This window comes from Eubalaena glacialis, chromosome 5 (genome assembly GCF_028564815.1).
Source record: "Eubalaena glacialis isolate mEubGla1 chromosome 5, mEubGla1.1.hap2.+ XY, whole genome shotgun sequence".
Lineage (NCBI taxonomy): Eukaryota > Metazoa > Chordata > Mammalia > Artiodactyla > Balaenidae > Eubalaena > Eubalaena glacialis.
In genome coordinates this window covers 137031738-137043787 of record NC_083720.1, presented here as the reverse complement: position 1 = coordinate 137043787, position 12050 = coordinate 137031738, and the positions used below count along the sequence as shown (strand labels likewise).

At 37.3% G+C, this 12050-nt stretch overlaps 1 protein-coding gene and 1 non-coding gene across 2 annotated transcripts in view; both read right to left on the bottom strand.

The window, feature by feature from the left end:
- EIF4E (eukaryotic translation initiation factor 4E) overlaps positions 1–12050 on the bottom strand; it is a 118642-nt gene that overhangs the window by 48648 nt on the left and 57944 nt on the right. The gene's annotated exons all lie outside the window — the stretch shown is intronic.
- TRNAG-CCC (transfer RNA glycine (anticodon CCC)) lies at positions 10106–10178 on the bottom strand. Its single transcript has one exon. It is a non-coding gene; the product is annotated as a tRNA-Gly (tRNA).

Sequence of the window (12050 nt, the reverse complement as noted above, 5' to 3'; positions counted from 1 at the left end):
ATTTCTCAAGACAGTGTTATTCTGCACGGTTTTTAATACAAAAAACAGAGGTAAAAAAATCTAGTAGAGCGCTAATGTAAGGTTTTAATGAGGAAGACATATGATTACTATTTTCCATGCTTCTTAAGAATCTTAACACCAGAAAAATCAGTATAAGCAGGTTGCCTGTGCCTGCCTGCTTACAGTGTTGCTGATGTCCAGAGCTGTGTCATACCTATTACTGACTACATAATGGTTGCTTGAGTTGGCTAACACATAATTGAGGCTGTAATAAGAACTCAAAACCATTGCCTGATCATATGCTTTGGTTCACCTGGATGCCAGATACGATTAATAAAAGCTTTTGACCAGTCAACTTAGCTCTAGTAGGTTTAAAGTAGAAAGAATTCTGAAAACATAAAATAAATGGATAAATGGATAAATAGTTACAGACTATCTACTCTTAGTTAACCTATCCAAAGTAATTATAGTCGATCTCAGTGATACTTTCTGTTGTTTAAAAGTAGTATCCTGTTATCTTCTTTGAAGAGATAGTATAGATGTATTATTTTCCCAGTGCTGCTAGATAATAGAACAAAAGAGATTTAAAATTTAAAGAGATTTCAGTGGGACTGAAAACCAGTGATGTTCTTAAAACTTCCTTTTAATAATAGCTTCCATTTTTTTAACTTTTCTCTTGATCAAAACACACCTCACTTTTGTCAATCATCCTAGTACTTCTACTATACGTATATAGTAGAAGTATATATATATATACTCCTCTTCTTTGGAGCTTAATTTCTCTCCATTTTGTATGAGCTTTGTTGCATGTGTTTTATGACACATTCATGTGTCTTTTCCTAATATTACCATTAGACTCTACCATGTCGAAGACTTGGTGATTAGGTTTTTATGTATGTGTGTATATGGTTGTTTTGCTTTTGCCAGTCTGAAATATTTTATTCTTTATTAATCTATTAATCCACAAAAAAGTACATTTGTTACATTACTACCATATTTGTGCTTGTACTTAAAAGAAAGAGTAATAAAAAAGATATTTGAAATGGGATATGGTATTGAAACACTATTCTACTTGTTGGAGTTATCTAGTTAATACATAATTAATGCCCCAGCATACTATCATGGTAACTATTATTTAAAATTCTGGAAAATAAATAAATAAATAAATGCCTGGAATGATTGGTTATCATTTAGCATCTGTAAATAGTCATGATCTTTTCTCTACATAATATAATCCTGAAGCTGGTATATTACTAGTCTTTATAGATCTAACTCATGGTAAAGAGACTTTAAATAATTTAATAGAACACATCATAATAAAAACAGCACATCATTTTTATCATGTATTTTGTCATTGGAATTTTATTTAGGTTTTCTAGATAATCAAAGTCATTGTTTTGCTGGGCATTGTTCAACTATGGTTCAAACTGATCACATCTGCTATGATCAATCCCTCAAAAATATTACTGCTACACTGTCTAGGATTTAAAAAAAAAACAGGCCTTGGAATTTTAGACATTCTGTGTAAATTAGTTGCCTTTCTTAGACTTGGATTAGTACTAAGCAATCGTTTTTTCTTAAAATGAATTGGTTTTGAGACTGAAGATATGAAATCGCATAATAAAGTAAATGATCCTTAATATTTTAATTTTGGGTATTAACTTTAGATATAATCTAAACCAACCTCTAGTTAACATTAACTTTTTTAAAACCTTTTTCACTCTCTTTTTAAACTTGGTTATACTTTATACTCTATTTTTTAAATTGTTGTCACTTTCTACAATGATGTTACTTTAGGAAAGACCTAAAATGATGGCTTCAAACAGGATAAATAATCCTTTAGACTACAATTATATAGTTTAGTATTTGAGAGCATGAGCTCCAATGTCAAATTTTCTTGGTTCATAATCCCAATTCTCCCCTTTACTGTGACCACATGCAGATTATTTAGTCTCTTTGTGTTTCATTTTGTCATGAGTTAGATAGGCACAATAACAGTACTTATCTTGTATGGTTAGTGTGAGAAATGAGTTACTCCATGTAACTTACTTAGAATAGTTCTTAGAATATAGTAAGCACTCAATGTTAACTATAATTACCATGATGTAATATTATATTAACATAAATTTATTATTTCTACTTTTTGTATAGTATAATATGCTTAAGAATTCTTCTATGCAGAGAACCAACCCCCGCCCATTATCTTTAAGGATATTCCAAGCTTTCAGAGTCAACTATTGATTTCTTATAACATACCACATATTTTTCACATCAACTAATTCATTTAACCTTTATAACAAATATGTGAATTAAACATTATCACCCCCATCTTATAGATAAAGAAACAGACTCAGTAAAGTAGGGGACACAGGCAAGTCCACACAGCCAATGGGTGAGCTGGAATTCAAACCCAATTCTCTTGACTCCAAGATTCTTTCTTCCATACCAGAGCTGCTTTCCTCTGATAGGGTCTTCCAAAATGCCTGTATCTCTTTGAAGGACTTCTAATACTAAGTTCATTTACAAAACTGACAATTCAAGAAGTACTAAGTTAGTAATGGGAAATGTGTAATATTTGAAGGATATTTAGAGGACATGGGAAGCCCAGGCACTTCCTTGCTGGACTGTTAAATCTGTTTGCCATCCTAAGTCATAGATATATAAATAGTTCACTACCCATATAAAGAAGTGTGACTAAGAACAGAAAGGGTGCAGCTAACAAGCCAAAATAAGCACTCATTCACCTAACGATTGAGACAGTCACTTCATTTCTTCCCTTGTTTCATTCAGATCTCTGTTCCAATGCCATCTCCTGAGGGAAGGCTTCCTTGACCACCCTATCTAAATTATCATGCTCCTTACTCTTTATCTCCTTACTCTGCTTTATTTTCTTCAGGCCACTTTATAACTCTAGCTCTAAACCCAGTATTATATTAAATATTATTTAATTAGTCATTGGTTGCCTCCACTAGCCAAATGTTAGGTCCTTGATGATTTGTAGGTAGAATGCTAACAAATATTTGGGAAAAACCAAAATTTTTAAAACTTCACAGAATTCTAGCCTTAGGACTAACAATGTAATAGGAAAATTACTATATACCAGGTATCATGTTAAGCAGTTTATGTGCATTGATAATACCTCATTTTATCTTCAAAACAACATTCTGAGATAGATAAGGAAACTGAGGTTAAATAACTTTCCCAAGAACACAGTTCTGTCTTCAGGGCTCTTAACACTATATAATATTGACTAGATTGTAATTGGACTGCCTAATAAGAAAGATAATTGTCTGAAATAATGAGAAATAATCTGCAAAGAGTATGTGAAAAATTCAGGTAAGGAGTATGCTGGGTCAACAATAAGATACTATAAATAAACGTAATTTACCTTTTAAAATTGAAATTAGAAAAAAATTTAAATGTAGTGGGATGAGAACAGTAGCTTTTAGAAATGACCCACAAGAGTGTAAACACCCAAAATTCAGAGATTTGGGTGGAACTTCAGGGAAGCATGACTGGATTTTCATTGCTACATACATGAGTAAGTGCTTACATTGAACTTGTCTAAAGAAATGTGTTAATGGGTGGGAGCTGGTCTGCTTACCATCTATAAAAGAGGAATCCAGAATGACAATATTTGACCATCTAGTTTTGTTCTGGGGACAGAGTGCCCTGGTGCAAAAATATGGAACTCTGGTCCATTTGGCCCTCATTGGGAACGGTTTCTTGAGGACACCACAACGAATTCTCCTTGTTTTGGTTCCAGGTTTACCAAGCAACCATATGACGAACATATCTTCTGGTATTGATTTGTATATATGTAGGGCTGATACGGATACATGAATGTCTAGACTAGGTATATCGCTCAGAGTCCATCTTAACTGGCACTAAATTTTTTAGTTTGTTTTACTTACGCTCTATGAGCTTGGCTAAAAGAAAACTACCCCTGTGGACTGGATTTTCTCTGTGTCCTCAGATTGTGATGATTCTCTGAGGAAACACCCATCTACAGGAATGGTCTGGATGGCTACCTTCCCCAGGACTTGCCATGTGCCTTTCTATTCCAACAGCATCTTTGGAGACCCGTGAATTAGAAATTTTGGATTCACCTGCCTCTAAACTCTTATTTTAAGTTCAGAGTTTGAGAGATACCAATCCTCATTCAGGACATTGCTTAGGAACATGGGATGTACTAAAAATTCTCAGATATCACCTTATGTGTTTCAGGTAGCTAATGGAAAACCGTGATTATTGTTTTGTTAAAAATAAGTAATAAAATAATGGTAATAATACTCGCAAGAGAGCCATTTATATCTTTTGAAAAAAATGACAAATCACTATTAAAGACTTACTATTTGGGGAGAGCTTTTGTCAGGTCTGTGGATGCATTTAGTACAAATTGACCAACAGCATTCACAGCTCTGAAATGGAAAGTTAGGAAACAGGTGTCCATACTTTATCATATCAGTGCCTGAGATTATCAGGTTTTAAGAAGAGGAAAAGGGTTTGAGCTAGATATGCATATTAGCAGACTGGATGTACTTAGCTTATAAAAAGTGACTTCTGGAAAATGAAAAAAAATTACTATGCTGGGCAGATTTATGAAACAAACTGTTAGTTTAATTGCCAGGCAATTTATGGAAACAGAACCTTAAAAAAAAAACTGACCTTGCTTAAAAGTTTTTCCATATAGGCTTATATGCTTTTCCCCCCTGGAAGGTAAGAGAATAGGTTCACATGAGAGTTAAATACCTATTTTATTTTACAGTAAAATAAGATGGCAAGATATGTAAACACGATCTTATCCCTTTATTAGAGCTTAATTTTTACATTCTGAAAGAGATTTTGGCAATACATAGGAAAATGTCAGCAGTCATTGTTGAAATTTAAAAACTAAAGGGAAATTATTGTTTTGTTAGTTACAAAAAGGATTAGATAAATGTAATTAATACTTGAGCAGAGCGATACTTGACTGAAAATATTTAAGTGAAAATATTTAAATATTTTAACTTATTAAGTTTTGTTTATTTTTTTGTCTTAAAAAGGAATGTTGTGCTTCCCTGGTGGCGCAGTGGTTGAGAATCTGCCTGCCAGTGCAGGGAACATGGGTTCGAGCCCTGGTCCGGGAAGATCCCACATGCCGTGGAGCAACTAAGCCCGTGCGCCACAACTACTGAGCCTGTGCTCTAGAGCCCGCGAGCCACAACTACTGAAGCCCGCGCACCTAGAGCCCGTGCTCTGTAACAAGAGAAGCCACTGCAATGAGAAGCCCCGCACAGCAAGTAAGTAGCCCCCGCTAACTGCAACTAGAGAAAGCCCGCGTGCCGCAACAAATACCCAACGCAGCCAAAAAAAAGGAATGTTACATTGCATGTAAACTGTACCACAATAAAACTTTTTTTTCAAAGAGCTGAAAAAAGAGAATGTTAAATATAGGAAATTCATGCTATTTTCTGAAACTGCCTAGGGGGTAAAAGTATTTAAAGTACTCATAAAGAAACTTGGAACTATGTTCTTGTTTTGGGAGATTAAACCAGATATCTGATAGAAGATAATATTACTTAAAAGCCTTGTGTTCAGTGCCATCAAAAGAAAAAAAAAAAAAAAATCACACCCACACCCAGAGGGGAATTTGTTATTTGCTTTTTAACTTGGAGCTGGACTTTAGCAAAAGATTTCATGTTGGGGAATGGGACAACAGCTTAAATTGGTTTGAATCTATAAATTAAACTTCCGTTTTTCAAAATGTAAGGAGGGAATTCCCTGGCATTCCAGTGGTTAGGACTCCACACTTTCACTGCCAGGGGCCCGGGTTGGATCCCTGGTCGGGGAACTAAGATCCTGCAAGCCGCGTGGCCAAAAAAAAAAAACCGAAAAAACAAACAAACAAAAAAAAACATGTTTAAGGAACCTTGGAGTAGAATTGGAATTTTAAAAATTATTTTATTATTCTTATTGTTATTTTATACTGTTCTTCCCCTTGGTGATTTTTTCTTTTCTTTTCTTTTTTTTTTTTTTGCCCCTTGGTGATTTTTAAAATGCATTTAATCTTATATAATGGTTTCATTTTAAACACAATATAACAAACATCATTAATTTTTTTTTAAAAAAAAGGAAAATCTTCCCTACTACCCTAATACATCGATATGCCAACATTTTATGCTCTTACAATTATAGGTCACATACAGTTTTGAACTGTATTTTTCACGTGATCTCTTATTGAGAATATTTTGGACATTATTTGTAGACTGGATAATACTTTTTAAACATTTTATTTTGAAAAATTATCAAACTTACAGAATAGTTGCAATAGTAACTTCCACAAACCCTTCTAAACTAAACAACCGTTAACATGTTGCCTTGTCTCTCAATCTTTCATTATTTCTGAGCCATTCAAGAGCAAGTTGCAGACATAATGAGCTCTAAATACTTCAACATGTTCTTCCTAAGTATGAAAATATTTTCTTACAGAGCCATAACACAATTAAATCAGGAAATGTAATATTCAACACTTTTATCTAAAATATAATCATCGAATCAATATTCAAATTTTGCCAACTGTTGCCGAGTAATTCGTTTTATAAAATATTTTTTTTCCAATCTAGGATCATGCGTTGCATTAGTTGTCATGTCTTTTCAGTTTAATCTGAAACAGTTCCTCAGCTTGTCTTTTGAGACACTGACACTCAAAAGTAAAGGACAGTTGTTTTCAAGAATATCCCTTCATTTGGTTTATCTGATTGTTTCCTATGACAGTTTAAAACTCGATGCTGTTAGGATTATTGTGGACTTGTTATGTTGATACAACACTTTTAAACTTGTACATTTTTGGCAGAAATTCTATGTAAGTAATATTGTGTCCTTCCTAGAGCATCACATCAACATTGGTAGCATTAGCGGCCTCAGAATATTTCACTAAGTAGATATATTACAATACCTAATTCTCCATGGTTACATATTCAGGTTATTTCCAGTTTTCTCCTATTATGAATAATGCTCTAAATGCATACATTCATGAGAAATTTATTTTCATATTTTAGATAATTACTTCAGGATAAATTTTCAGCAATGGAATTAAATGGTTTATAGAATACAACAAAACTTTCACTTTTTATACATATTGGAATTCATATTGCTCTCCAAAAATGTTGTATCAACTAAACAGGTTACAACAAACATCAGCATTTGGCCTTAAAGGAATTCAATTTTTTTTTTATTATATTATATTATACGAATATATTGTTGGGGACTTCCCTGGTGGTCCAGTGGTTAAGACTCTGCACTTCCACTGCAGGGGGCACGTGTTTGATCCCTGGTCAGGGAACTAGGATCCTGTGTGCTGCACGGCATGGTCAAAAAAAAAAAAGAGATTCTAATATTGTAAAGGAAGAAAAATCCCATAAAACTAAAATATATATATATAGTTGATGATTTTTGTCACTAGTTTCTGTATTTATTTATTCATAGCCTTTACCTTTGTTTCCCTACTTTTATTTTGGAAATTTTTAAATCTACAAAATGTTGAAACAGTACACTAAACACCTGTAAACCTTCATCTAGATTCTCTAGTTGTTAATCTTTGAATCAGTAAGGATTGATAAGAATATTCATGATAATTGAAAAGTGTATAGCAGCCAATGGGAACTGTCCCTCAAAATTGTGGAAATAGGTAATAGGACATAAAGTCTCTAGGTGCAAAATAGACGGGTAGCCAAGAAGGGTACTATTATACCATCAAAAAATCAATGATGGGTGATAACGAAGCTGAAGGCAGTTGTGCCAATAAAACATCACAATCTTTTGCCCAATTCCTGGATCTGAGCCAGTTTTCAGACTCAAAATCCATAAGCTGAAGGAGTTGGGTGCCCAGGAGAAAGGAACTATGGCCAGTAATGGGGAAATAATTTTCCCACTTCTTTTCCATATTAATCTCTGGTCATTTGTTTGGGTAATTGTATACTTTGGAAAAGGGCTACAGCATTGGAGACCTTGGCAGGACATATGTGCACCAGAGGGTGGAAGATAAATCCTACTAAGATTCAGGAGCCTGCCACAAAAATACAATTTTGGGGGGTCCAATAGTCAAGAGCATGTCAGGATATCCCATCCAAACTAAAGGACCAACTATTGCCTCTCACATACCCCACAGTGAAAAAGGAGGCCCAACATCAAATATGCCTCTTTAGGTTACAAAGGTAGCATATTCTACATCTGGGATCAAGTGATAAGAAAGGCTGCTAGCTTTGAGTAGGGCCCAGAGGAGAAAGGGCTTTGAAGTAGTATCAGATTGTGGTGCAATCTGAGCCTTGGGCTGTATTACCTAGAAGATCTATGATGTTAGCGCTATCAATGGTGGTAAAAAATGCTATGTGGAATTTTTGTCAAACCCCAGTGGGATAATCACAATGCAGGTCTCTGGGGTTCTAGAGCAAGGCCATGACATTTGTAGCAGAGAATTTTACTCTTGAAAAACAATTTCTGGCATGCTATTAGACCCCGGTAGAAGAAAAGTATGTGACCATTGGACACCAAGTAACCATATGGTGGTAACTACACTGATGAGGTGGGTTCTCTCAGACCTATTTCACCAAGTCACAAGGTTATGCAGCCTAGCAATGATTCGTTATGAGATGAAAGTGGTACATCTGGGATTCAGCATAAGCAGGACCAGTGGGCACAAGCAGGTTGCATCAGCACCTCTCCTTCAATTTGCACTATGGCTATATGGGAAATTTCTCAGGAACACCTGATGGAAGAGAAAAGTTCAAGCTTGAATCATGGCTGAGTTACCTCAATATGTGGATGCAAGCTAAAAAGAGAAGAGTCACTACAGCCCCATACAGGTATGGCCTTAAAAAAAAGCTGGTGAGTGGACTTCCCTAGTGGCGCAGTGGCTAAGAATCCGCCTGCCAATGAAGGGGACAGGGTTCGATCCCTGGTCCGGGAAGATCCCACATGCCGCTGGGCAACTAAGTCCGTGTGCCATAACTACTGAGGCTGCGCTCTAGAGCCTTTGAGCCACAACTACTGAGCCCACGTGCTGCAACTACTGAAGTCCACGCACTTAGAGCCCATGCTCCGCAACAATGAGAAGCCCGCACACCACAACGAAGAGTAGCCCCTGCTCGCTGCAACTAGAGATAGCCCAAGCAGCAACGAAGACACAGCGCAGCCAAAAAAAAAAAAAAAAAAAAGCTGGTTAGTGAATTTCCTCCCAAAGGGTACACTGTGCCCTGGGTTCTCCACTTTATGTGGAAAGATAAGTGGCCCATGGTTAGAACATGTATAAACTCATGTCAGTGGTGAATGGCTTGGCCATCTGGACAGGGACCTGAAGGAAGATTACAAAATTAGAGTCAAGTAGGTCTGGAGTAGAGTGGATAAACAGATGAGAGTGAACACAAAATATTAGGATCTTTGTATCCCATGTTAATGTCCACCAGACAGCACTGATCTTGGAAGAAACATAAACAACCAAGAAAACAAAGTGACTTGGCCACTTGATGGTACCCAGCCTCTGTTATCAGCCACTTCAGTGCTTGACCAGTGGGTGCATGAATAGAATATCCATGGTGACTGCACATGGGCCCCAAAAGATGAACTTCACTTACCAAGGCTGATCGAGCTACTGTCATTGGCAACTTAGGAGACAAAGAGAGGAATCATCACTCTGTCAGAAATAATTGACCCTCATATCCAGCCTTCTGGGAGGATATGCTTGGTGCCCAGAAGATCCACTTGGGTACCTCTTGATACTTCTTGCCCAATTCTGATGGCAAATGCACAAGTATATAAACTATTAGGTACCAAAGAAGGGCATGGTACCCTGCGAATCAGACCTGTAGGTTAAGGACCTGGACCAAACCATGGGGCAAGCTACCAAGACCAGCAAAGGTGTTCTCTGAGGGTGATAAGAATCTTGAGTGTATAGTAGAGGGGGGACAAGATGAACTCAGCCACAGCCCTGTAATTTTTTTTTTAATATTTATTTATTTATTAATTTTGGCTGCGCCGGGTCTTAGTTGCAGCACGCGGGTTCTTCATTGCTGCGTGCGGGATCTTCATTGCAACATGTGGGCTCTTAGTTGAGACATGAAGGCTCTAGCTCCCTGACCAGGGATCGAACCTGGGCCCCCTGCATTGGGAGTGCAGAGTCTTAACCGCTGGACCACCAGGGAAGTCCCAGGACTGTAATTCTTTTCACTCATCTTCCACTTCTAAATTTCCCCTAGAAAGCAGGTCTACTGGATCTGGGAGGAGGTGTTCCAGAATGTATGTGAAGAAGTGGATCTGGGCTTCCCTGGTGGTGCAGTAGTTAAGAATCCGCCAGCCAATGCAGGGGACACGGGTTCGAGCCCTGGTCCGGGAAGATCCCACAGGCTGAGGAGCAACAAAGCCCGTGTGCCACAACTACTGAAGCCCACACACCTAAAGCCCATGCTCTGCAACAAGAGAAGCCACCGCAATGAGAAGCCCGCGCACGGAAACGAAGTGTAGCCCCCAGTCGCTGCAACTAGAGAAACCCCGCACGCAGCAGCAAAGACCCAACTCAGCCAAAAATAAATAAATAAATTTATTAAAAAAAAAAAAAAGTGGATCTAAGCAGCACAAGGGGTAAACTGCTGTCAACACAATGGTGAGTCACCAAGGTTCATTTTTTTTTTTAATTTTTATTTTATTTGTTTATTTTTTGGCTGTTGGGTCTTTGTTGCTGCACGCGGGCTTTCTCTAGTTGCGGCGAGCGGGGGCTACTCTTTGTTGCGGTGCGCGGGCTTCTCATTGTGGTGGCTTCTCTTGTTGCGGAGCATGGGCTCTAGGTGCATGGGCTTCAGTAGTTGTGGCTCGCGGGCTGTAGAGCGCAGGCTCAGTAGTTGTGGCACACGGGCTTAGTTGCTCTGCGGCATGTGGGATATTCCTGGACCAGGACTCGAACCCATGTTCCCTGCATTGGCAGGCTGATTCTTAACCACTGCACCACCAGGGAAACTCCCAAGGTTCATCTTTAATGAACGGCTTGTTGCTGCAAGCTCTGTGTCAGAGTCTGCTTCCGAGGGAACCCAACCAGTAACAATAAATATACATAGATGACAGTTTAAATTTTTGAATAATTATATTTTGATACATAGGTGTAGAAGAACACCTATATTTAGTATATTTTTTAAAAATTTAGAAGAATATGTACTAGCATTTGAACTGACCTGGAGAAGTTTATGATTTAAATTATAATTTATGAACAAATTAGAAAACATATAATGGCATAACTTGTCATAAAACTGAGTACATATATTAAGCTGAATATGTAAATCAACGAATGAAAAATATTAAGTTGCAATATGACACATCTGGCAACTTAAGCTGTGATTTACATATTTTTAAAAAATTGCTATGTAAATAATTCATATGTCATGACCTAAAGGATTATTATCGCCATTTAGGATAATACAGTTTGAGAATGTGGCTGAATGTTATTATACTTAGATGGATAGCTTACTCATTTCTATATTTAGAAATGCTAAAATCCTGAAATGTTATTTCTAATGTCCCTGCTATTTTTGCTTGGATTGAGAACAGGTAAAAATTCAGCATTCAAACAAACTGACCTTATAGTGTCCGATCTCCAATACCAAATTCTAGCCCCTAGTTGTGAGGTCAAGACCTTCCCACTGACTGACATTACATGATTGTATTAGTCAGGGTTCTCCAGAGAAATAGAATCAACGGGAGACATAAATAAGATATATATATGGCTTATAGGAATTGACTCACACAATTATGGAGGCCAAAAAGACCCACAATCTGTGGTCTGCAAGCTGAAAAACTAGAAAAGCCACTGGTGTAATTCAGTCTGAGTCTGAAGGCCTGAGAACCGGAGGAGCAAATGTTGGGTGTTCCAGTCCGTGTCCAAAGGCCCAAGAATTGAGAAGCTGATGGTGTAAGTCCGGGTCTTGGTCCAAAGGCTGGAGAACCAGGAGCACCAATGTCCAAGGACAGGAGAAGATGGATGTCCCAAACCAAGGAGAGAGCAAATTTACCCTTTCTCCATCTTTTTG